The sequence below is a fragment of the Xenopus laevis genome, chromosome 9_10S (assembly GCF_017654675.1).
Source record: "Xenopus laevis strain J_2021 chromosome 9_10S, Xenopus_laevis_v10.1, whole genome shotgun sequence".
Classification (NCBI taxonomy): Eukaryota; Metazoa; Chordata; class Amphibia; order Anura; family Pipidae; genus Xenopus; species Xenopus laevis.
Window position 1 is genome coordinate 8,387,432 of NC_054388.1, and position 22,883 is coordinate 8,410,314.

General features: G+C 41.4%; 1 protein-coding gene across 2 annotated transcripts in view; it reads left to right on the top strand.

The window, feature by feature from the left end:
- Positions 1 to 22,883, top strand: part of eya2.S (EYA transcriptional coactivator and phosphatase 2 S homeolog) — a 121,483-nt gene that overhangs the window by 24,774 nt on the left and 73,826 nt on the right. The window contains exon 1 of one of the 2 annotated variants that reach the window (XM_018238153.2): positions 18,183 to 18,527. The exons of the other annotated variant lie outside the window; for it this stretch is intronic. The gene's annotated coding sequence lies outside the window, so the exon portion shown is untranslated. Of the gene's footprint in view, positions 1 to 18,182; positions 18,528 to 22,883 lie in introns of those variants that run through there. 2 annotated transcript variants of the gene reach the window in all.

The following is a 22,883-nucleotide window of genomic DNA, read 5'->3' on the forward strand; positions in this document are numbered from 1 at the left end:
CTGCCTGTCACACATAACCAATAGGCATCTGTAGGACTTGTCTCTCTGTGTTAATTTCTGTTTAAACTTTTGAAGCATTGTTCCACAGCAAATCTGTGGTCCAACAGAATCACAGCGAGGAATTTCCTGCATCCATGAAAAATTATTTGGGAAGCAAGAAAGAATTTAGTGACATACATTTTACTCTCATGCCCAGAAATACCTTCATCGCAATGGAAAAGACAAAACAGAAGCTGCTTCAATAGGAGAAGGTTTATTGGTCCTTTCAATATGGTGCATAACTAATATATATACATTATACAAGAATTAATAAACCCCATAAATCCCCTGTAAAAGATATTGTCACCAGTTATAGCCGGTTGTGTATTTAAAAAAAAAAAGACAATGCAGTCCAGTTAAGTGTCATTATTTAGCCATAGAACCCCTCTGTGACTTCTACTATCCTTATAATTTACAGAAGGGGGTACATTATCCCTTATAATACATGAGTGATACTCAAGAGTTCCCTGTATAACTCAGCCTGCAGTCTTGTGTCTTTATATGGTCACAGAACAACCCCTCAGTGACTTCTAATATCCTTATCATTTACAGTAGGGGGTACATTGTCCCTTATAATACATGAGTGATACTCCGAGTTCCCTGTATAACTCACCCTGCAGCTTTGTGCCTTTATATGGTCACAGAACAACCCCTCAGTGACTTCTAATATCCTTATCATTTACAGTAGGGGGTACATTATCCCTTATAATACATGAATGATACTCAGAGTTCCCTGTATAACTCAGCCTGCAGCCTTGTGCCTTTATATGGTCACAGAACCCCTCAGTGATTTCTAATATCCTTATCATTTACAGTAGGGGGTACATTATCCCTTATAATACATGAGTGATACTCAGAGTTCCCTGTATAACTCAGCCTGCAGCCTTGTGCCTTTATATGGTCACAGAACCCCTCAGTGATTTCTAATATCCTTATCATTTACAGTAGGGGGTACATTATCCCTTATAATACATGAGTGATACTCAGAGTTCCCTGTATAACTCAGCCTGTAGCCTTGTGCCTTTATATGGTCACAGAATCCCTCAGTGACTTCTAATATCCTTATCATTTAGTAGGGGGGTATACGGCCTTAAAAGTTGTGCGGCAGAATACCCATACTCGAAAAAGCTTCAAACCAAATCCCAAACTGTCAGACTTTCTATCAGGTTGCCTGGTGAGTCTCAGACTTAGAACTGGAGGGTCCTGATGGAAAGTGACTGTAGAATTGGAAGCCCCTCTTTGATGTGTGGCTGTTGTGTTAACCATTTTCTCCCGGTGTGGCCTAAATGCTCAGACACAATTTGAAAAGGTCATGTCAGTAAAATTGCCGCCTTTCTAGTTCCCTGATTGCTGATAGATGAAAGCGTAAGGGGCCACGGAGGAAACACATGAACTTTCTTTGTTTTTTTTATTTGGGGGTCTAAATGGTTTAACCCTTGGAAAGCCAAAAGGTCAGTCTGGCGCCTGTTGAACAGGGAATATTTCATGTAAATGATTTATCAGGTTAAAGGAGAAGGAAAGGTCGTTTAACTTGGGGGTGCCAAAAGGCATGTGATCGCCTTTGGCACCCCAAGTTAAAAGACCTTTCCTTTTCCTTTAAGGCTTTAGTTGTTAAAAGCATGCATATTCTATACAGAATTTTCCCATATATATATATATATATATATATATATATATATATATATATATATATATATATATATATATATATATATATATATATAGGAAAAATGCAGCCTTTTTGAAAGGAAAGACTTCTTTATGCTCAGTGCTTTTTGATGTATTCAGCTGGAATCATCTGGTTGCTAGGTTGTGGTTTACCCTAGCAACCAGGAAGGGGTTAGATTGAGAGACTGGAACAGAAAGAGAACCTGAAGGAGCTTTCTGAACAGCTGAATAAAGGGGAAAACACTGCATTGAGAGTAAAAAAATTGGAAATTGTTAATGTCCCTTATTGACCTCCCTAAGTTGCGGGGCAGAAATTTTTTTATTTTTTATTTGTACCACGTGTAAATTCAGGGTTATTTCTGCTACTGGTTTCTGAGAATTATCCTCCTTCGAGAACGATTATCCCCTTTTCATCCCGTTCATCCAGCTTCGGAACTCTTTTTCTTTATTATTTCTTTTCCCTTCCTTCGAGCAAACGTCCTCGCTGTGTCTCTTCAGGAAACAATAATGTCTGCCCAGGGGTGAAGAGACCAGACAAAGGTTCAGCTCCAGCACTCGTCTTGAGTTCTTTAGCTCGGAAATGAGAGCTAATGAGAAAACCAGCTCCATTCCTCCGGCTCATCCCGGCTGCTTATAAAGAAATCATCCTCCCTTTGCTCTGGCTCTTAAACCCTCTGATCACACTCTTATAGTTAAAGGGATACTGTCATGGGGAAAAAAAAAATTCAAAATGAATCAGTCAATAGTTCTGCTCCAGTAGATTTCTGCACTGAAATCCGTTTCTCAAAAGAGCAAACAGATTTTTATATATTCAATTTTGAAATCTGACATGGGGCTAGACATATTGTCAATTTCCCAGCTGCCCCAAGTCATGTGACTTGTGCTCTGATAAACTTCAATCACTCTTTACTGCTGTACTGCAAGTTGGAGTGATATCACCCCCTCCCTTCCCCCCCCCCAGCAGCCAAACAAAAGAACAATGGGAAGGTAACCAGATAACAGCTCCCTAACACAAGATAACAGCTGCCTGGTAGATCTAAGAACAACACTCAATAGTAAAATCCAGGTCCCACTGAGACACATTCAGTTACATTGAGAAGGAAAAACAGCAGCCTGCTAGAAAGCATTTCTCTCCTAAAGTGCAGGCACAAGTCACATGACCAGGGGCAGCTGGGACAATATGTCTAGTCCCATGTCAGATTTCAAAATTGAATATAAAAAAATCTGTTTGCTCTTTTGAGAAATGGATTTCAGTGCAGAATTCTGCTGGAGCAGCACTATTAACTGATGCGTTTTGAAAAACTGCCCCATGACAGTATCCCTTTAATTTATCCCTGTGCAGCAAGCTATAATGGGTATTGAGTATCTGTTCCTTGCTAATGAATATTAGATGTTTATTCATGATGTTATCGAGGAGCTTGTTGGGCTTGTAGAGAGGACAGTGATGTGGCTGAATTGTCTTTCAGTTGGTAGTTTTTGCACAAGACCCAGAGAAGGGGTTGTATTTGGGTCTGGTGTCGACAGGGGATCTCTCTCCTCTTCCCAAATGGTACTTGTTATATACAGTCTATGTTGGCGCTGATCTTGGAAGAAAGGGGTGCCCCTTCTCTTGATTAGCTCTGCCACTGGATTTAACCACAATGACTAAGTACCCCTGTAGGTACGAAACGCATAGGGCATATGAAGATTGCAATTTATTTTTAACATTGATTAATAAAGACTTTTTTTTTTTAACTATATTTTGGCCCTGTGGATCCCTAAAGCTGGGGGTCTGGGGCTGGAGCAACTATCTGGTGAGCGATTTAAACTATTGTGAAGGAAAAACAGTCCTGAGCAATCGCTTCTGCAAATATACAATGAATTCCCTTACTGTGCACATATGGGGAAGGCTGGTCAGGAGAAAGAACCCCCAACCTCATTTCTCAACAGACACACACACAGATCATGTTTTAACAATCTCCCTGCTGACCATCTGGGTCACTTAAATTACAATTACAGGGTCAGTCAAATTATTCAGCCATTCGTGCAGTCACCTGTGCTCAGCCAAGGAGAACCTGGCACCCTGTCTTTGTATGGATTGTCCCTTCATTGGATACAGTGAGACATTAGCAACGTGTAAGGCATAAAAGATAGAGAGAGAGAGAGAGAGAGAGAGAGAGAGAGAGAGAGAGAGAGAGAGAGAGAGAGATGATAGATAGAGCGATAGATGGATAGATGGAGAGGTAGATAGATAGATAGATAGATAGATAGATAGATAGATAGATAGATAGATAGATAGATAGATAGATGGACAGATAGATAGATAGATAGACAGACAGACAGACAGACAGACAGACAGACAGACAGACAGACAGACAGACAGACAGACAGACAGATAGATAGATAGATAGATAGATAGATAGATAGATAGATAGATAGACAATAGATAGATAGATAGATAGATAGATAGATAGATAGATGGACAGACGGAGAGAGAGAGAGATGGACAGACAGATAGATAGAGAGATGGAGAGATAGATAATAGATAGAGAGCGTCGGGGAGGGGGAAACAAACCTGCAACCTCTATAGAGAGGAGACAGGTCTGTTTCCAGGCCCGGATATGTGGAGAGGCCACCAAGGCCCAGACCTAGGGCGGCAGGATTTTAGGGGGCGGCATGATGCCCAATCACACCCACATTGGTTCAGAAACACTGGGGATGCGCAGGAGATACAACCGTTTTTTTTTTAAAATTTCCCATACGTTAATCCCCATTGCTCTGGTCCCGATGATGAAAATTTGAGCGAATGAAAGGTATGGGACAGGGGTGACAAACAACAGCGGGCCTAGGGGTGGCAGCTATATAAATCTGGCCCTGTCTGCTTCCTCTATAGTTACGCCAGTAATTGTATCTTAATCTACTATAAAATCATGTAAACATTAAATAAACCCAATAGGCCGGTTTTGCTTCCAATAAGGATTAATTATATCTTAGTTGGGATCAAGTACAAGCTACTGTTAATTGGATTCTTTATTGGAAGCAAAACATACATTTTGGATAAAGGGTTTCTGTAAAACAGATCCCATACCTGTACTTACCTGTCTCTGCACATTTTCCCCTTATTATTGATGTTTATGTCCATTGTAACAACTTAGTGGATTTGATCAAGGCGAATAGATGGAATTTGGCCCTTTAATTTTGGAATTCTGTTTCCATTTCCCAAAAAATTGGGAGGGGGGGAATTTCCTGCTTTGCTGCTTCCAATGCCTTGTCATTTTGGTACAGCTCATGAGAGAGTTCAAGTTATACATAATTCATTAAAAAATAAAAACGCACGGCACCATTTCACGGTCATCACAAAAATTAGGTGGGTAATAACTGCGGAAATTGAAGGAAAGTTTGTTGAAAATAGGTGAAGTTTCCTCCCCTCCTTTTTCCGTCCCTGCATTAATTTAAAAGACATCAAGTTTTGGTATAAATGCCCCTCTTTGTTTAGGATGGTGCCTGTTGGGAGCGTGGAGCATATTGGTCTATACAGTGACAGCTGTGATTGCCATAGGGGGTTGGGTACCCGCTCATATGCAACATCTTTTTTTTTTTTTTGGTTTTGTTTCCCCTTACACACGGGCCATTGTTCCAGGGAAGCACATGAGCAATTTCCAACAGAAGTCAAAGGAGATCGCCGCCTGTTTTGTTTTGGGACGTTGCCGAAATGAGCACAGAAAATAAACAGGGTAATGAGTAATAGGACAACTGCACTGCATGGAGGTGCCGTCGCATTATATAATGCAACCAGGATGCATTGATACTGCATGGGTCAAACTACTGTCTCAGCAGGGGGGGAGTTTGCCCACATTCCAAAAACACACAGGCAGTTTCAGTGGCTCCCTAATAAAATTCCCCCTAGTGTGTGTGACTGTGATAGTGATCTTAGATTGCAAGCTCCACCGGTGCAGGCAGTGGAGTAACTAGATGTTACTGGGCTCCACAACAAATTCATTTTTAATATCCAGAGGTTGTCCTGTTCTACCAACAGATATTGAAATTGCTCATAATTTGGGTCTTATGGGGCCCCCTAAACCTCCTGCCGCCCCCCTGCAAAACCACAGGGTCTGCTTTATCTGTAGTTACACCCCTGGGTGCAGGGACTGATGTGTAATATGTCAGCACTATACAGGTATGGGATATGTCCTCTGGAAACCCGTTATCCAGAAAGCTCTGAATTACAAGCGCCCTTCTCCCATAGACTCCATTTTAATAAAATTATTCAAATTTTTAAAAATAATTTCCTTTTTGTCTGTAATAATAAAACAGTAGCTTGTACTTGATCCCAACTAAGATATAATTAATCCTTATTGGAAGGAAAACCAGCCTATTGGGTTTAATTCATGTTTAAATAATTTTTTAATAGACTTAAGCTATGGAGGGGTAAATTACGGAAAGATCCCTTATCTTCAAAACCCCAAGCATTCTGAATAACAGGTCCCATACCTGTGTGGGTTACACTGGGTATTCAGGTTCCTCCCACACTCCAAACATATAAGCAAGTTAATTAGTTCCTGATAAAACTTCCCCTAGTGCGTGTGACTGATAGTGACATTAGATTGCAAGCTCCTATGGGGCAGGGACTGATTTATAATATGTCAGCACCATACAGGTAAGAGATCTGTCATCTGGAAACCAGAAAGCTCCAAATTATGGAAAGGCCATCTCCCATAGATTCCGTTTTATCTAAATAATCTAAATTTTTAAAAATGATTTCCTTTTTCTGTGTAATAATAAAACAGTCGCTTGTACTTGATCCCAACTAAGATATAATTAATCCTTATTGGAAGAAAAACCAGCCTATTGGGTTTATTTCATGTTTACATGATTTTCTAGTAGACTTATGGTATGAAGATCCAAATTACAGAAAGATCCTTTATCCGGAAACCCCAGGTCCCCAGCATTCTGGATAACAGGTCCCATACCTGTATAAGGAATAATAAAAATCATATCACTGACCAATGAGCCAATTTTCTGGTTGCTAGGGAAACAGTCCCTAGTTGGAGGCGAACTCATGTATAAACTACATAATACCAGCCAAACTGCTTATTTCAATGTACAAGACTAAAAAAAAGGTTAATTTTCCCCTTTAATTGTGGGTGTTGCTTTGGACTTGATGCGTATGTGTTTATGTTTGTGGGCACTGTGGCATCCATTTGAGTATTTTCCTTTCCTCTGGGGATATTTTGGGGTCAGGAACATGTTTCTGGGGGTTTGCCAGGCAAGCGAGAGAAGAGAAAAAAACCATTTAGTCCCCTCAGTTGCTTGATTGCCAGTACTTGTGAAATGTTCCATTCCATCCAAAAATATAAAGTATACAACGTTTTGTATTGGGGGGGAGTGAGGAAACCGCACTTTCACTTTTTGGACCAGGGTTTCTTTTCCTTTCTGGCACCCTGACTGGTGGGTTTTAGTGGGTACATCAGAGGAACCCAGATTTATTAAACCACCATCAGAATGTGTGCGTGTCCCTCGCCAGCTGATTTAACCTTCAGTTCAGTGACTGTTTGTATCTGGCCAATCAAATCATACTGTGAAAATAAACCATTAACCCTAATAAGTGTCTGCTCTGGGTACTTTGAGGCTTTTTTTTACTGTCAAGATATTAAATTAATAAGCTAAAGGTCATACATAGGTGCTACTTTCCAAAGTACAATTGACTGATGGAGATAGATTAATATTTTACTTCTAGCAGCACTAGCAGCAGTCCTGCCCTGCTTTATGGCTGAGATTCTATCTATCTGTATAACAGAACATTCTGTCCCAGTGGCTGCACAGATCCTATCTGATCCCCATTGTAAGCAGCAGTCCTGTCCTGCTTTATGGCAGCAGAGATTCTAGCTATCTGTATAACAGAGCATTCTGTCCCAGTGGCTGTACAGATCTATCTGATCCCCATTGTAAGCAGCAGTCCTGTCCTGCTTTATGGCAGCAGAGATTCTAGCTATCTGTATAACAGAACATTCTGTCCCAGTGGCTGCACAGGTCCTATCTGATCCCCATTGTAAGCAGCAGTCCTGTCCTGCTTTATGGCTGAGATTCTAGCTATCTGTATAACAGAGCATTCTGTCCCAGTAGCCGCACAAATCCTATCTGATCCCCATTGTAAGCAGCAGTCCTGTCCTGCTTTATGGCAGCTGAGATTCTAGCTATCTGTATAACAGAGCATTCTGTCCCAGTGGCAGCACAGATCCTATCTGATCCCCATTGTAGTCTTGCCCATCATTAAATTATAATTATTAGTGGTAATAGTATCATTATGTATTTGCAGATTAAATAGAAATAGTCATGACGTTTCTGCATTGAGTTAGTCACTAACATGCCAATAACAATTCATATAGTACTATATAGTACTGGCACATGTCAGAGCCTCACTTTCTGTAACAAGGTAAAGTCAAGAAGGTTTGAATCCACCAGAGTAGAAATCCAAGGTGACCCTTGGGAAGAAGTGAATGAAGACTCTTGGCAAAGCATGGCTTCCATGAATAACATTGCCAAGTGACTACCTTGCTCTTCTCACGTATTCTTAAAAGAAACCTGGTGTTTCTCTGCTATGGAATGTCACAATAGGAACAACCCAACCCATTAGGGTGTATAATACCCCAAAAATTGTTATAAAGTAGTAAGGATTCCAATGGATAAGGGTCAAGCGTTGCCTCTTCATGGAGACACACAGAGAACCAGTGCTTCATATAGAGCAGAAAATAAGGACAATCATTGGGCAATTTTTATTATTTCAGTTTGTCAAATCAAGAAGAAAGGTCTAACGGGTGAATGTTTCTTGCAGCAGGTTAGATAATGTAAGTATTTTGGGTTCTATAAGGAGCGATACTGGCTGGATACTGAGTCAGTTTTGTGCTCGGGGAAACCTTCCTGACAGGTATCACAATGGGCCTCTAAGAAAATCATCCGTACAAAGTGCTTCCATGAAAGCTGAGACCTTGTTTCCCAGGGAAACCGACCCACTGTCTGATAAAAAATAAATAAATGTCAGCGAGGAATTTGAACGGAGCTTCAAGATGTCTCTATGCCATAGCAAAAGCCGCAGATAAGATCGTATAAATGGCTCATAAAAATACGCCGATCCGGGAACATTTTCCTTAAGGATTATGCGCCTTCAGTTCAGTAACTCGTAAACGGAGTTTATATAATCCCAATCTTCAGCAAGCGGAGCCTGTTTCAAAAATGGTATTTTCATCAGAGCAGCTGAGTTTATAGGATCTCAGGTTCAAACGAAAGATTTGTTCCGCCGATTTGGACTCCGCGTAACTTTGATTTTTAAAGAGGCAGTTGATGTTTGAAGATAGGGACCTGTCTGCCAGAGCTATAGGGGTCACTGAAGGTGGTGGTGGGCAATTCATACAGTTGATGTTGGTTATGCTGGGGTCTAGTAACCCATGGCAACCACAGGGGGAGGAGCAATGACATGGGAGAAACATCAGAGGCAGGAGATTGAGCAGACAGGGGCAGGGTCTAGCTGGTAGGAGGTAAGCTGCTTTTTATTGCGGAGGTCAGGGTTGGACTGGAGCATTGGGGGCCCACTGGGTTCCAAACTTCAGGGGGCCCCAGCAGATCAGGGGAGCATGTCTGGGCTGGCGGGGGCCCACCTGGTTTATTTCGCACCCACCGGCCTGGGCTAGCTCTGCTGGGGTCTAGTAACCCATAGCAACCACGGGAGGAGGAGCAATAACATGGGAGAAACATCAGAGGCAGGAGATTGAGCAGACAGGGCCAGGGTCTAGCTGCTAGGGGTAAACTGCTTTTTATGGATTAGGTGATTGGGTGGATAAGGGGCATAACTACAGTGCTACGCAATATGTTGGCGCTATATAAATACATGTTAATAATAACTGCACTTGCCAGGGGTGAACATTTTCCAGCAATTTCATTAAATGTTAAATTTATTATCTAGTGTCTTGGCTGGCAACACTGCCGACCATGAATCCGTCACCTGTTTGAAAGCATCAGGTTACAAGAACCAAAGAAGGCCTTACTCTTGTTATTTCTTTTGTTTTCTTAAAATGTCTACCAAGACCTTTTAGATTGTAAGCTCTTTTGAGCAAGGCCTTCTTTACCTCTCGTATCGACTATCAGTCGCATTCTTGTATGCGCTTAGTGTGTTGAGTGTACAGCGCTGCAGAATATGTTGGCGCTTTAGAAAGTGGCAGTTGAAACTGCCAAAACTGATGACACATAAAATGATCTGGCACTAAGAGTATGGCTAACTGGCGGCTATCACCCAAAATTCCTTCCTGTTGTGAAAGCAAAGTTGATTTGTTTTGGTAATGCTTTAGGAACCAAATTCCTTGTTGACTTTTATTTTTAGTGCCGGGATAATATAATATATGGATGTAGCAAAGAGACTACTTGCCTTAAAATTATTCCTCCCTTCCATATACCTGGCAGGACTTTTATTTTTCTACTGTGAACCGAAAACCTTAAAGCTCTTGAATGATAGAAGGAAGAAATATACATTTCAGCAAGATCGATTTTCGCCAGGTTTTTTTTTTTCTCCCCTCCCCTCCCCCCTTTTTTATTTTTTTTTTCGCTACTTTAACATTAACAGCAGCTTTCCGGTTGGAGGAAATTAGAAAAATTTAGATCACAGTGGGTGAGGGACCCGATTAAGATTTCACTTCGGCAAACGTCAAACGAAACATTTCTAAACATTGGCAGTTACTGATTCCTGTGTAATGTCAGCTTGACGCGCACAAAAAAACAGAAATCTGACATTGTACAGGGCCGCCAAAGAAATTCAACACGAAAACGTACATATCAGCTACCATGTACCCTCTGATTTATTCTTTATTATACAAAGGAAAACCAGACGAGTTACCGAAATTGTGCAAAATTTTAATTTGCCTTTTGATTTTGCAAATGTTTTTTTAAGCATTTTCAATAATAAAATAATACAGAATACTCAGAACATGGGGTTTTCCGTATAACGGATCTTTTCATAAATTGGGTCTTTATGCCTTAGGGAAAGGGCACACATGAAAATTCAGAGAGATTTAGTTGCCCAGCGATAAATCGCCTCTTCTTCAGGGAGACTAATCCCCCTGAACTGCCTTCCCGCCCCGGCGATTTACATTCTAGCCGGCGGGAGAAAGTTCGGGGAGATTAGTCGCCCTGAAGAATAGGAGATTTGTTGCCGGGTGACTAATCTCCCCGAATCTGAAAGTGTGTCTCTGCTCTTAAATCTACTAGAAAGTCATGTAAACATTAAATAAACCCAATAGGCTGGTTTTGCTTCCAATAAGGATTAATTAAATCTTAGTTGGGATCAACTACAAGCTACTGATTTATTATTACGCAGAAAAGGGAAATAATTCTTAAAAATTTGGATAAAATGGAGTCTATGGGGGATGACCCTTCTATAATTTGGAGCTTTCTGGATAACGGGTTTCCAGAAGACAGATCCCATACAGGGCTGCCAAAGAAATTAAACACGAAAATGTACATATCCGCTTCCATGCACCGTCTGATTTTTTATTTATTATGCAAAGGAAACCCAGACGAGATCCCGAAATTGTGCAAAATGTAAATTTGCCTTTTATCTCTTAAAGTCGCAGCTTGATGATTTTGCAAATGTTTTTTTTTTTTTTATGCATTTTCAATACTAATTTCTCATATTCAGGATACTGAGTAGACATATGAGGTAGTACAGGTATGGGACATGTTATCCAGAATACTCAGGACATGGGGTTTTCCGTATAACGAATATTTTCATAATTTGCGTCTTCGTGCCCTAGGGAAAGGGCACACGTGATGATTCGGGGATATTTAGTTGCCCGGCGATAAATCGCCTCTTCTTCGGGGGGACTAATCTCCCAGAACGCCTCCCGCCAGCTAGAATGTAAATCGCCGGTGGAATGACACTCAGAACGCTTTGTTTTCCTCACGAGGAAATTTCGGGCGACTTCAGAAAATGAAGCACACAGATTGCCATCCCGCCCCGGCGAATTACATACTAGCCAGCGGGAGGCAGTTTGGGGAGATTAGTCGCCCGAAGAATAGGAGAATTGTTGCCGGGCGACTAATCTCCCCCTAATCTGAGCGTGTATCTCTGCTCTTAAATCTACTAGAAAATCATATAAACATGAAATAAACCCAATAGGCTGGTTTTGCTTCCAATAAAGAATAATTATATCTTAGTTGGGATCAAGTATAAGCTACTGTTTTATTATTACACAGAAAAAGGAAATAATTCTTAAAAATTTGGATAAAATGGAGTATATGGGGAATGACCCTTCCATACTTTGGAGCTTTCTGGATAACGGGTTTCCAGATGACAGATCCCATACCTGTATAGTGCTGACATATTATACTGTCCATTAGTCCTTGCCCCCTAGGAGCCGGCAATCTAAGGTCACCATCACAGTCACACGCACTAGGGATAGTTTTATCAGGAGCCGATTAACCTGCCTTTATGTGTTTCTGGATACAGGTGTGGGACCTGTTATCCAGAATGCTCGGGACCTGAAGCTTTCTGGATGATGGCTCTTTCCGTAATTTGGATCTTCATACCTTAAGTCTACTAGAAAATCATGTAAACATTAAATAAACCCAATAGGCTGGTTTTGCTTCCAATAAGGATTAATTATATCTTAGTTGGGATCAAGTACAAGCGACTGTTTTATAATTACAGAGAAAAGTTTTAAAACTTTGGATTGTTTGGATAAAAGAGAGTCTATGGGTGATGACCCTTCTGTAATTTAGAGCATTCTGTATAACTGGTTTCCAGATGACAGATCCCGTACCTGTATGGTGACATATTAAACATCAGTCCCCAGAGGAGCTTGCAATCTAAGGTCACTATCACAGCCAATTAAACTGCCTTTATATGTTTTTGATTACAGGTATGGGACCTGTTATCCAGAATGCTCGGGACCTGGGGCTTTCTGGATGACGGCTCTTTCCATAATTTGGATCATCATACGTTAAGTCTACTAGAAAATCATATAAACATTAAATAACCCCAATTTTGCTACCAATACGGATTAATTGTATCTTAGTTGGGATCAAGTACAAGCGACTGTTTTATTATTACAGAAACAAAGGAAATTCTTTTTTTTTTTAAATTTGGATTATTTGGATAGAATGGAGTCTGTGGGACATGGCCTTTCCGTAATTCGGAGCTTTCTGGATTACGGATAACGGATCCCCTTCCTGTATGTGATTAATTTGCCAAAAAATGTACACGGAATACTTAAGGCAACGGCTGTACAGTGAGGTTACAGTTCCTTCCACCCCCCACTTTCCAGCAGGGGCTTGCGCTCCCCTCCCAACGGTAACATATTCTGACACTTTACATCCTGAAATCGACTTCCTGAATTGTTCTGGCGCTCAGTCCTTGTCCTGAACCTCACACTCAATAGCACACTCTTTATTCTGCTCAGCAAATATTAAGCCCTTGATCTTGCAGAGATGTTTGAATTGATAATAAAAAAATCCCAAATCCCGGGTTTGTTTATTTAAGGAGAGTATAAGGGAGACCTGGGACCAAGCTGCCTTAACCCTTCGGACACCAGTCTTCTTACAATAAATTTGCCAGATAAAAATTAATTGGACCTGAATATTTTAGCCTTAAAAATATTCCCTTTTACCGATTTAGTTTATGTTGCAACCAGTTGAAGGGAGATGAAATGGAACGTAAACCCCCTAATCGGACATATTTTCCTTTTGAATCAATATCCCAAAAAATGTGTACGTTCAATTTAAAAAAAAAAAAAGGAAGAATTGCCCGACGGATTCTGGGGGTTAATAAATCCAAAATGGAGTGTCCTCATTGGCTAAGCGTTGGTGCTAATGGGAACCTCCTAGTGCTTTGTTTAACTTTCTGTAATTTGGATCTTCATACCTTAAGTCTACTAGAAATTCATGTAAACATTAAATAAACCCAATAGGCTGGTTTTGCCTCCAATAAGGATTAATTATATCTTAGTTGGGATCAAGTACAAGCGACTGTTTAATTATTATAGAGAAAAAGGAAATTGTTTTTAAAACTTTGGATTATTTGGATAAAAGAGAGTCTATGTGGGACATTCACTAAGGCTTCGTCAGGCGTATTTTCGCCAGCGCTACGCAAATTCACTAAAATCCGAAGTTGCGCTCGGGGGAAGCGTAAGGTTGCGCTAGCGTTAATTCGCCAAGCAAAGCGAAGTTACGCTAGCGATGGTTAATTTGCATACGGTGCCAAATTGAAGTTACAATGGAGGAATATGTAGCATCACTACACAAGCCTGGGAAACCTTCAAAACAGCAAATAAAATGTTTATTTTGCCCTACACATGTGCCCACTGTATAGTTAAGGTGCCATGAGTTAGGAAATGTAGGGGGGAAGGAGGGGAGCCCCAAAAAAATTTTTGATCTTTTTCAGCCTATCACCCATAAAAAATGAAAAAACCTCAGCGTTTTTGGGACTTAGAAAATTTTTTAACTTTTTTTGAAGCAATCCCTATCTACTCTTTTGCACTTCACCTGGTCTGAGGTGGAGAAGAAAGTCTGGCGTAAAAGGTAGCGTTCAGAATAATTCGCACGTCAGTGAATTTGCGTAGTTACGTCCGTTGCGCAAATTCGCCAGGCGTAAGGGTGCGAAGTAACACTAGCGAATTTACGCTAGTGTCCGTTAGTCAATCGGCGAATTAACGAAAATGCGCTACGCTAGCTCATTCACGCTGGTGTTAGGCGCTTCGTCGTTTAGTGAATTTGCCCCTATGGGAGATGATCTTTCCGTAATTTAAAAAAAAAAAAAAAGTAAGAATTTAATAAATCCAAAATGGAGTGTCCTCATTGGCTAGTAAGCGTTGGTGCTAATGGGAGCCTCCTAGTGATTTATATAACTAAAAATAACAATTGGTCTCACTTGCTCGGAATCCATTAAGAGACAATGAGTAACCTGAGCAATATAAGTGGGCCGGTTCAATAGCAAACAATCTGGAATTTCAATTTAGAAAAAAAAAAGAAGTCCGAAGTGTGTTCGACCTTTTCATAAGCAGAGCGGCCGCCATCTGGACGATGAGCATACGCTTCATGGGCCCATAGTCAAAAATCCTGTCTTTTAAAGGGAGTAGTGAGTTAAGAGATCTGTAGTCAGGGTTCAACCCCCCCCTCTGGGCAATAAGGTACAGAAGCCTTTGACAGATGTGCAAAATAAGTTTTAAGTCTATAAGCAAGTTGGTCCATGTTAGATGCATTTATAGAGGCCTCTCAAGCTGTGCTCCGCTCTCTAACACCCCCAATCAACGCCCTACCGGTTTTCCTCAACTTTGCCCCATGAAAGTCATAACTTTGAGCAATTCGAGTTTATGGCTACCCAGTGACGGATTGAGGAAATAACAAAAAAACAAATACGCCAACATTATACTGAATATAGACAGAAACATAAATGAACATGTCTATGAACCTTGAATAGTTTCCCTTTAAGAAACGCGCCTGCTCTTTGGATTTTCCTTCCAGAAAGAGGAAACTTGTCAAGAAATTGTAATTCGTTTATTTAAACTCTGGCAGTGCAATTCATCGCAGTTATGTCGCCCACGTTTAGGAATAAAGCTCTTTTTTTTTTGGATTTCGTTTAAACGGTTGCAAGGACCAGGTTTTTCAGAAGCATTTCTGATTCATTTATTAATTACATTAAAATCCCATTTGATTTTGGCATACAAGCTTTATAGCGTATTATACAGGTATGGGACCTGTTATCCAGAATGCTTGGGACCTGGGGGTTTCCGGATAACGGATCTTTCTGTCATTTAGATCTTCATACTATGTCTACTAGAAAATCATGTAAATATTAAATAAACCCAATAGGCTGGTTTTGCTTCCAATAAGGATTAATTACCGTATATACTCGAGTATAAGCCGTCCCGAGTATAAGCCGAGGTACCTAATTTTACCTCCAAAAACTGGGAAAGCTTATTGACTCGAGTATAAGCCGAGGGTGAGAAATGCAGCAGCTTCTGGTAAGCTTCAATCTCGTTTTTGGATGACTATTCTAAGGCGCCGGCGAATACTCTTAGGCGCCGGCTACTATTCTAAGGTGCCGGCGAATATTCTTAGGCGCCGGCTACTATTCTAAGGCGCCGGCGAATATTCTTAGGCGCCGGCTACTATTCTAAGGCGCCGGCGAATATTCTTAGGCGACCGTTTTTTGCGCTTTTTCATCATATTTTGGGGGCTGAAAAACTCGGCTTATACTCGAGTATATACGGTATATCGAAGTTGGGATCAAGTACAAGCTATTATTACAGAGAAAAAGGAAATCATTTTCTTGGATTATTTGGATAAAATGGAGTCTATGGGAGACAGGCATTCCCGTAATTCAGAGCTTTCTGGATAATGGATCCCATATCTGTATTAGGGGTGTAACTACAGAGGAAGCAACACTGTTGTTGCAGGGGCACAGGAGGTATAGGGGTAGGGTTGCCACCTGGCCGGTATTTTACGGCTTGGCCGGTAAAAATTATGGCTAATCCCAATGTTATTAATAGGGAAATAAAGCGGAATACAGGAGAAAGGGCGACAACAGACATCTACTGAGTGATATTCCACTTTATGAGTTTGGAGAACATTTCATTGCTTGGGAGACGCCACATAAAATTCGGATGCCTTTGATGACAATGTATTAGAAAGGATTTAGCTATTCCATGGTGACTCCATGTTAAGATTCCATTGGCTAGCGGAATGTGCTACAGGCATGCCGGACATTTGGCATCTGTCACTTGTAACATCACATTCTAGAGAGTTTAGACTCCCGTTGCAAACGAGCAGCTCCGGCTATATTTAAATGGCATCCTCCATTGGGCATTTTACACCACTGACCATTTGGAGCATGTAATGCATTTTTACTAGAGTTTCCTGCTGACATATTCAGGCACCTCTGCCACCAATAACCATCACTTTGTACCTCCTGTTCTCTCTCTATAGCCTTATCTTTCAACCCCCTGAATCTGTAATTACTTCCCGGTGGTAAAAGGTCTCATTTATTGGCTCATCAAGTGATACGGCTTCTCTGCAACCCCTTAAGGGTCAGGGCACACTCTTGGATTGGGGAGATTAGTCTCCTCTTCTTCGGGGTGACTAATCTCCTTGAACTGCCTCTAGAATGTAAATCGCCAGGGGGATGGCACTTGGAGCGCTTCGTTTTCCGAAGTCGCCCGAAGTTTCCTCGTGAGGCAAAACAGAAAACTAAGCTCTCTGAGTGCCATCCCGCCGGCGATTTACATTCTAGCCGGCGGGAGGCAGTTCAGGGAGATAAGTCGGCCAAAGAAGAGGAGATTTGTCTCTGGCTGAATCTGAGCGCGTGCCCTGACCCTTATTTTTTGCACCAAATTTTTTAAGAACAAAGATCGTTTGTCAACGAGATATTCACATTTATTCATGTAGTTTATTGCTTTACACGGCAGTTGTAAAGTCTTAAAACCTTCCCAGTTAGGGTCTCACAGTTGACTTTCCTGCAACTATTTATTGTGGCAGAGTTTCCATTGCTCCCAAATACCAAATTTTCAAGGTGAAATTTGGATTTCAATAGATAATGCACTGGTTCTTGGCATACCAAGGTTTTTGTCCCACCTGCATTGTTTCTATATCCAGAACATGTATCTATGTGGACTTGTTCTTGGTTTGCCATGTAAAGGCCCCCATACACGGGCCGATAAAAGCTTATTGGCCCATGTGTGGGGCCATCTGACTAGCATCCCTGATCGATATCTGGCCGAAAGTCGGGCAAATGCCAATCGGCCTGCATTTTTCCTTTGACCTCCATTCTGATCCGATTGTTGGGCCCTAGGGCCCACCATCTGATCTGCCCAGTATCGCCCACTTCAATGTAGGCATATCGGGGGGAGATCCACTCATTTGGCGACATCGCCAAACGAGCGGATCTCCCTGTGTATGGCCACCTTAAAGCAGTAGTTGGCAAATATCGGAGAGGACCCTCGAGTGGGCTTTTAAAAGTTATTTGGGGTAAGATTTGGCATATCCTGTATATTCATTTTTGGAACTATGGCTGAATGACTCAAGACTGGACCTCCACGAAGGAGCTTGAACTGAAAAACTCCAACCACCACTTATGGAAAGGGATGAAGAAATATATACAGTATATGCCCAATGAAAACTTCCCATATACTTTTTATCAGCAACGCAAGGATTCGGCCGGAACAAGCACTTTTTTGTTTGCTACCTGTGTTTTTTCCCAAACACTTAAAACTCTATAAATGCTTTACTTTTTTTTTTTTAATTAAGTGCAGTCTTCCTTCTACTAATTCTTTTCAAATCTGGTCACTCACCCGTTGGAAAAGAGCGAGAGGGAGGGAAAAAGGGTCCCTTGTTCTCTATAAGGTTCATTCCGAAGAAAAGAATGTTTCATCCCTCTTCTTACCTTGAACTGATCAACCAGAAATCTGAGCAGCCAGAGAGGCCAAATCCCACCTTTAGCCGGGATGCCCTTGTGTGTATCTCCCTCTCTAATCTCTTTCACTTGTTAATTGCAGGAAGTTTTGGGAGGTCCATCTCCCAGCTGTTGCCTCCCATAATGAATGACCTCTAATTCTTCATGTGTGCTCTGTGACCATTGAGTCAGTCAGTGCTTCAGGGGGAGAGAAAGGGTGGCTTTTTAGGCAAACAGGGGAAGTCCTAAGAGGCTGAGAAAGACAGAAGGGAACTCTAGTTACCTAGAAATAAGAGACTCTTGAGGACAGTAACTGACAACTGGCTGTGAAAGACACTTCATTAGATCCACTGGAAAGGGAGTTAACTGTACAAGGACCACGTTCTTGAGAAGTCAATGTTATACATACAAGGTAAGGGCGGGGGCTTTGTTTCATGGCATTTCAGTGGCTGAAGAAGGATTAAGGTTCTTCTTAGTTGCACCCCAAGTTGATATTTTTAAATAAAGTCTTATTTAGAGCGTAGGGGAGCTTTAAAGGGTACCAAGCTGTCCTGCTTAACTTGATTTATCGATGGATAGAGAACTGGGCTTGGTTCCATCATCTCCAACTTTGTAGCTAATTGTATTCACATTAGTTTATAATCGCAGCCGTCTTATATCAAACACATTTTTCCTGTTAAATATATGTAAGTCTTTCTATGGTTTATACGGATCAGACATTTTCCATCACCTCTCTGCTTACCCATAGAGCTTACAATCTAGAAGCATGGATCCAATTTTTGTAATATCTTTAAAATAGGGATGCACCGAATCCAGGATTCGGTTCGGGATTCGGCCAGGAGTCGACCTTTTTCAGCAGGATTCGGATTCTGAATCCTTCTGCCTGTCGGACTGAATCCGAATCCTAATTTGCATATGCAAATTAGAGACAAGGAGGGAAACTTTTTGTCAAAAAACAAGTAGAAAATGTTTTCCCATTCGGTTCGGTATTCAGGCGAATCTTTCGCAAAGGAATTGAGGGTTCAGCCAAATCCAAAATAGTGAATTCGGTGCATAACTACTACTACATATATAGACCCTTTATCTGCAAACCCGTTATCCAGAAAGCTCCGAATTACAGAAAGGCTGTCTCCCATAACTCCATTTTATCCAATTAATCCAGATTTTAAAAAGTTCTTTCCCTTTCTGCAAAAATAAACCAGTAACTTGTTCTTGATCCCAACCAGCCCATTTGGGTTTACTTAATGTTTCCATGATTTTCTAGTAGATTTAAGGTATGAAGATCCAAATTATGGAAAGAACATTCTGCATAACAGGTCCCATTTTTGTCCCGTATTTAAGGTTTATTATGTGATACATTTTTATGGACCCCCTTGAAGTTAAACATATACTACCTGCATTCCTCCTGCCAGTGTCCAGTAACTAATTAGCATGAATGATACTAATCAGTTGCCAAACAACAAGTCCCCTTTAAATATATTGAAATATTTTGTTTGTTCCAAAAAAGTCATTGAGGTAAATTCATCAAAGAGTGAAGTTCCGCCACAAGAGTGAAATTCCGCAGCTCTCAATTCATTTCTATGGGATTTTGAAAGGCGTATTTATCAATGGGTGAAAGTGAAAGTTCACCCTTTGATAAATACGCCTATAAAAATCCCATAGAAATGAATGGAGAGTGGCGGAATTTCACTCTAGTGGCGGAACTTCACTATTAACTTCACTCTTTGATAAATATACCCCATAGTGTTTTTATATGGCTCCCTGCTGGTTTTGAAGGGGTTTATTAAAAGACACAGTACTTTCTCTTTCCTAAACCTTTAAACCCCTCTGAAACGGAAAGGGTGATGTTCTTTCTAATCACTGCAGTATGGGCAGCGATAATCCTTCTATGCAAACGGACTGGGGATTTGAGCAATAATGATTTGTTATCATAGTTCTGCTGACATTTTTTTTTTTTTTTTTTGCATCCCATCCATACGAAGCCATAGACTGAGAACATTTGCTTCCCAGATGTATAATAAATGTGTAAGCCAGGGAAAGGTTAAGGCGAATGTACACAACAGACAGTGTAAGGAGACAAACATTATGGGACGAGTGGGATGGTTAAAATAAGCGTTTTGTTTTTCTCTGTTGTATTTCCCCTTTTAATTTATATTTATTGTCTGCTTTGCCTGGAGGATATCATTTATTTGTACAGGTGATAGGGGACTGATAATGATTTCTGTAGATGTGTCCCCATGCATCTATATTGTCATATAACTTATAAAAGGGTAGTAAAGGTTACTACCGGTCTGCTTTTTTATCCCTACTGAAATAGGTGTTGGTAGCAGCAGATAGTTGCCTTCCTCTTCCAAGGTTTATGATTCACAGATCCTATCTGATCCCCATTGTAAGCAGCAGTCCTGTCCTGCTTTATGGCTGATATTCCAGCTATCTGTATAACAGAACATTCTGTCCCAGTGGCTGCACAGATCCTATCTGATCCCCATTGTAAGCAGCAGTCCTGCCCTGCTTTATGACTGAGATTCTAGCTATCTGTATAACAGCATTCTGTCCCAGTGGCTGCACAGATCCTATCTGATCCCCATTGTAAGCAGCAGTCCTGTCCTGCTTTATGGCTGATATTCCAGCTATCTGTATAACAGAACATTCTGTCCCAGTGGCTGCACAGATCCTATCTGATCCCCATTGTAAGCAGCAGTCCTGTCCTGCTTTATGGCTGATATTCCAGCTATCTGTATAACAGAACATTCTGTCCCAGTGGCTGCACAGATCCTATCTGATCCCCATTGTAAGCAGCAGTCCTGTCCTGCTTTATGGCTGATATTCCAGCTATCTGTATAACAGAACATTCTGTCCCAGTGGCTGCACAGATCCTATCTGATCCCCATTGTAAGCAGCAGTCCTGTCCTGCTTATGGCTGAGATTCTAGCTATCTGTATAACAGAGCATTCTGTCCAGTGGCTGCACAGATCCTATCTGATCCCCATTGTAAGCAGCAGTCCTGTCCTGCTTTATGGCTGATATTCCAGCTATCTGTATAACAGAACATTCTGTCCCAGTGGCTGCACAGATCCTATCTGATCCCCATTGTAAGCAGCAGTCCTGCCCTGCTTTATGACTGAGATTCTAGCTATCTGTATAACAGCATTCTGTCCCAGTGGCTGCACAGATCCTATCTGATCCCCATTGTAAGCAGCAGTCCTGTCCTGCTTTATGGCTGATATTCCAGCTATCTGTATAACAGAACATTCTGTCCCAGTGGCTGCACAGATCCTATCTGATCCCCATTGTAAGCAGCAGTCCTGTCCTGCTTTATGGCTGATATTCCAGCTATCTGTATAACAGAACATTCTGTCCCAGTGGCTGCACAGATCCTATCTGATCCCCATTGTAAGCAGCAGTCCTGTCCTGCTTTATGGCTGATATTCCAGCTATCTGTATAACAGAACATTCTGTCCCAGTGGCTGCACAGATCCTATCTGATCCCCATTGTAAGCAGCAGTCCTGTCCTGCTTTATGGCTGAGATTCTAGCTATCTGTATAACAGAGCATTCTGTCCCAGTGGCTGCACAGATCCTATCTGATCCCCATTGTAAGCAGCAGTCCTGTCCTGCTTTATGGCTGATATTCCAGCTATCTGTATAACAGAACATTCTGTCCCAGTGGCTGCACAGATCCTATCTGATCCCCATTGTTAGCAGCAGTCCTGTCCTGCTTTATGGCAGCTGAGATTCTAGCTATCTGTATAACAGAACATTCTGTCCCAGTGGCTGCACAGATCCTATCTGATCCCCATTGTAAGCAGCAGTCCTGTCCTGCTTTATGGCAGCTGAGATTCTAGCTATCTGTATAACAGAGCATTCTGTCCCAGTGGCTGCACAGAGCCTGATCTTGAGGATGAATATAATCATAATTACATCCTTTTTAGAGATAAATACAGCATTTGAGGCAGGTGCTATTTTCTCCCCCAGTGATAGAACAGAGATGCTCATTTTCTTTGCCTGATCAAACAAAACACAGTGACTGATAAAAATTCATCAATCTCTCAGTGCCCAATGAAATCGCAGACCAGTGATGGAATTAGAATCTATAAATCATTAGAAAAGAAATCTCTTATAAAACATTTGTTCACCCCCGGTCGAACGCGTTTTGGCGCAGTGTTACCTCTCGAGTAGAACGGGGGCAGAAGTCGGATGAGATGTTTCTTGTGCAAAACATCTTTCAGTTCAGTGGGGTTTGGAGTGAGAGGACCTCGCCGGCATTTCTTTGGGTCTTGTTTGGCCGTGGGGGGCTGACAAATTGAGTTAGTCGTACGAAGGCTCAGTGTGAGCAGAACAAGATGTAACGTACACGATTGATGGACTCTGTGTCCTGGGGCCACGGGGACTTCCTGGAAACTATGGAGGGGATTATTTTGGTCAGAGTGATTCCGCAGCTCAGGAATGGGCAGAGAGATCGTGTTGCACAAGGACACGTTTGCTCTTGTCTTGTAACCCATAGCAACCCGCCAGCAGTTTGTATCCTGATCTAGTTCAGTTAAATGCTCACAAACAATATGATCTGATTGGTTGCTATGGGTTAAGGAGGGTTCTCTGATTGGCCGCGCATTGTTAGACCAAAATATTAATTAATGGTGGATTTTTAATATATTATTATTACAAAGCATAGAAACAGAAAGTCTAAGTTATAAATCGTAAAAAAAAAATATTTTGATGATAGATTGCAAAGTTTTGGAGGGGTGGCTATTCAATACTGTCAGTGTTGT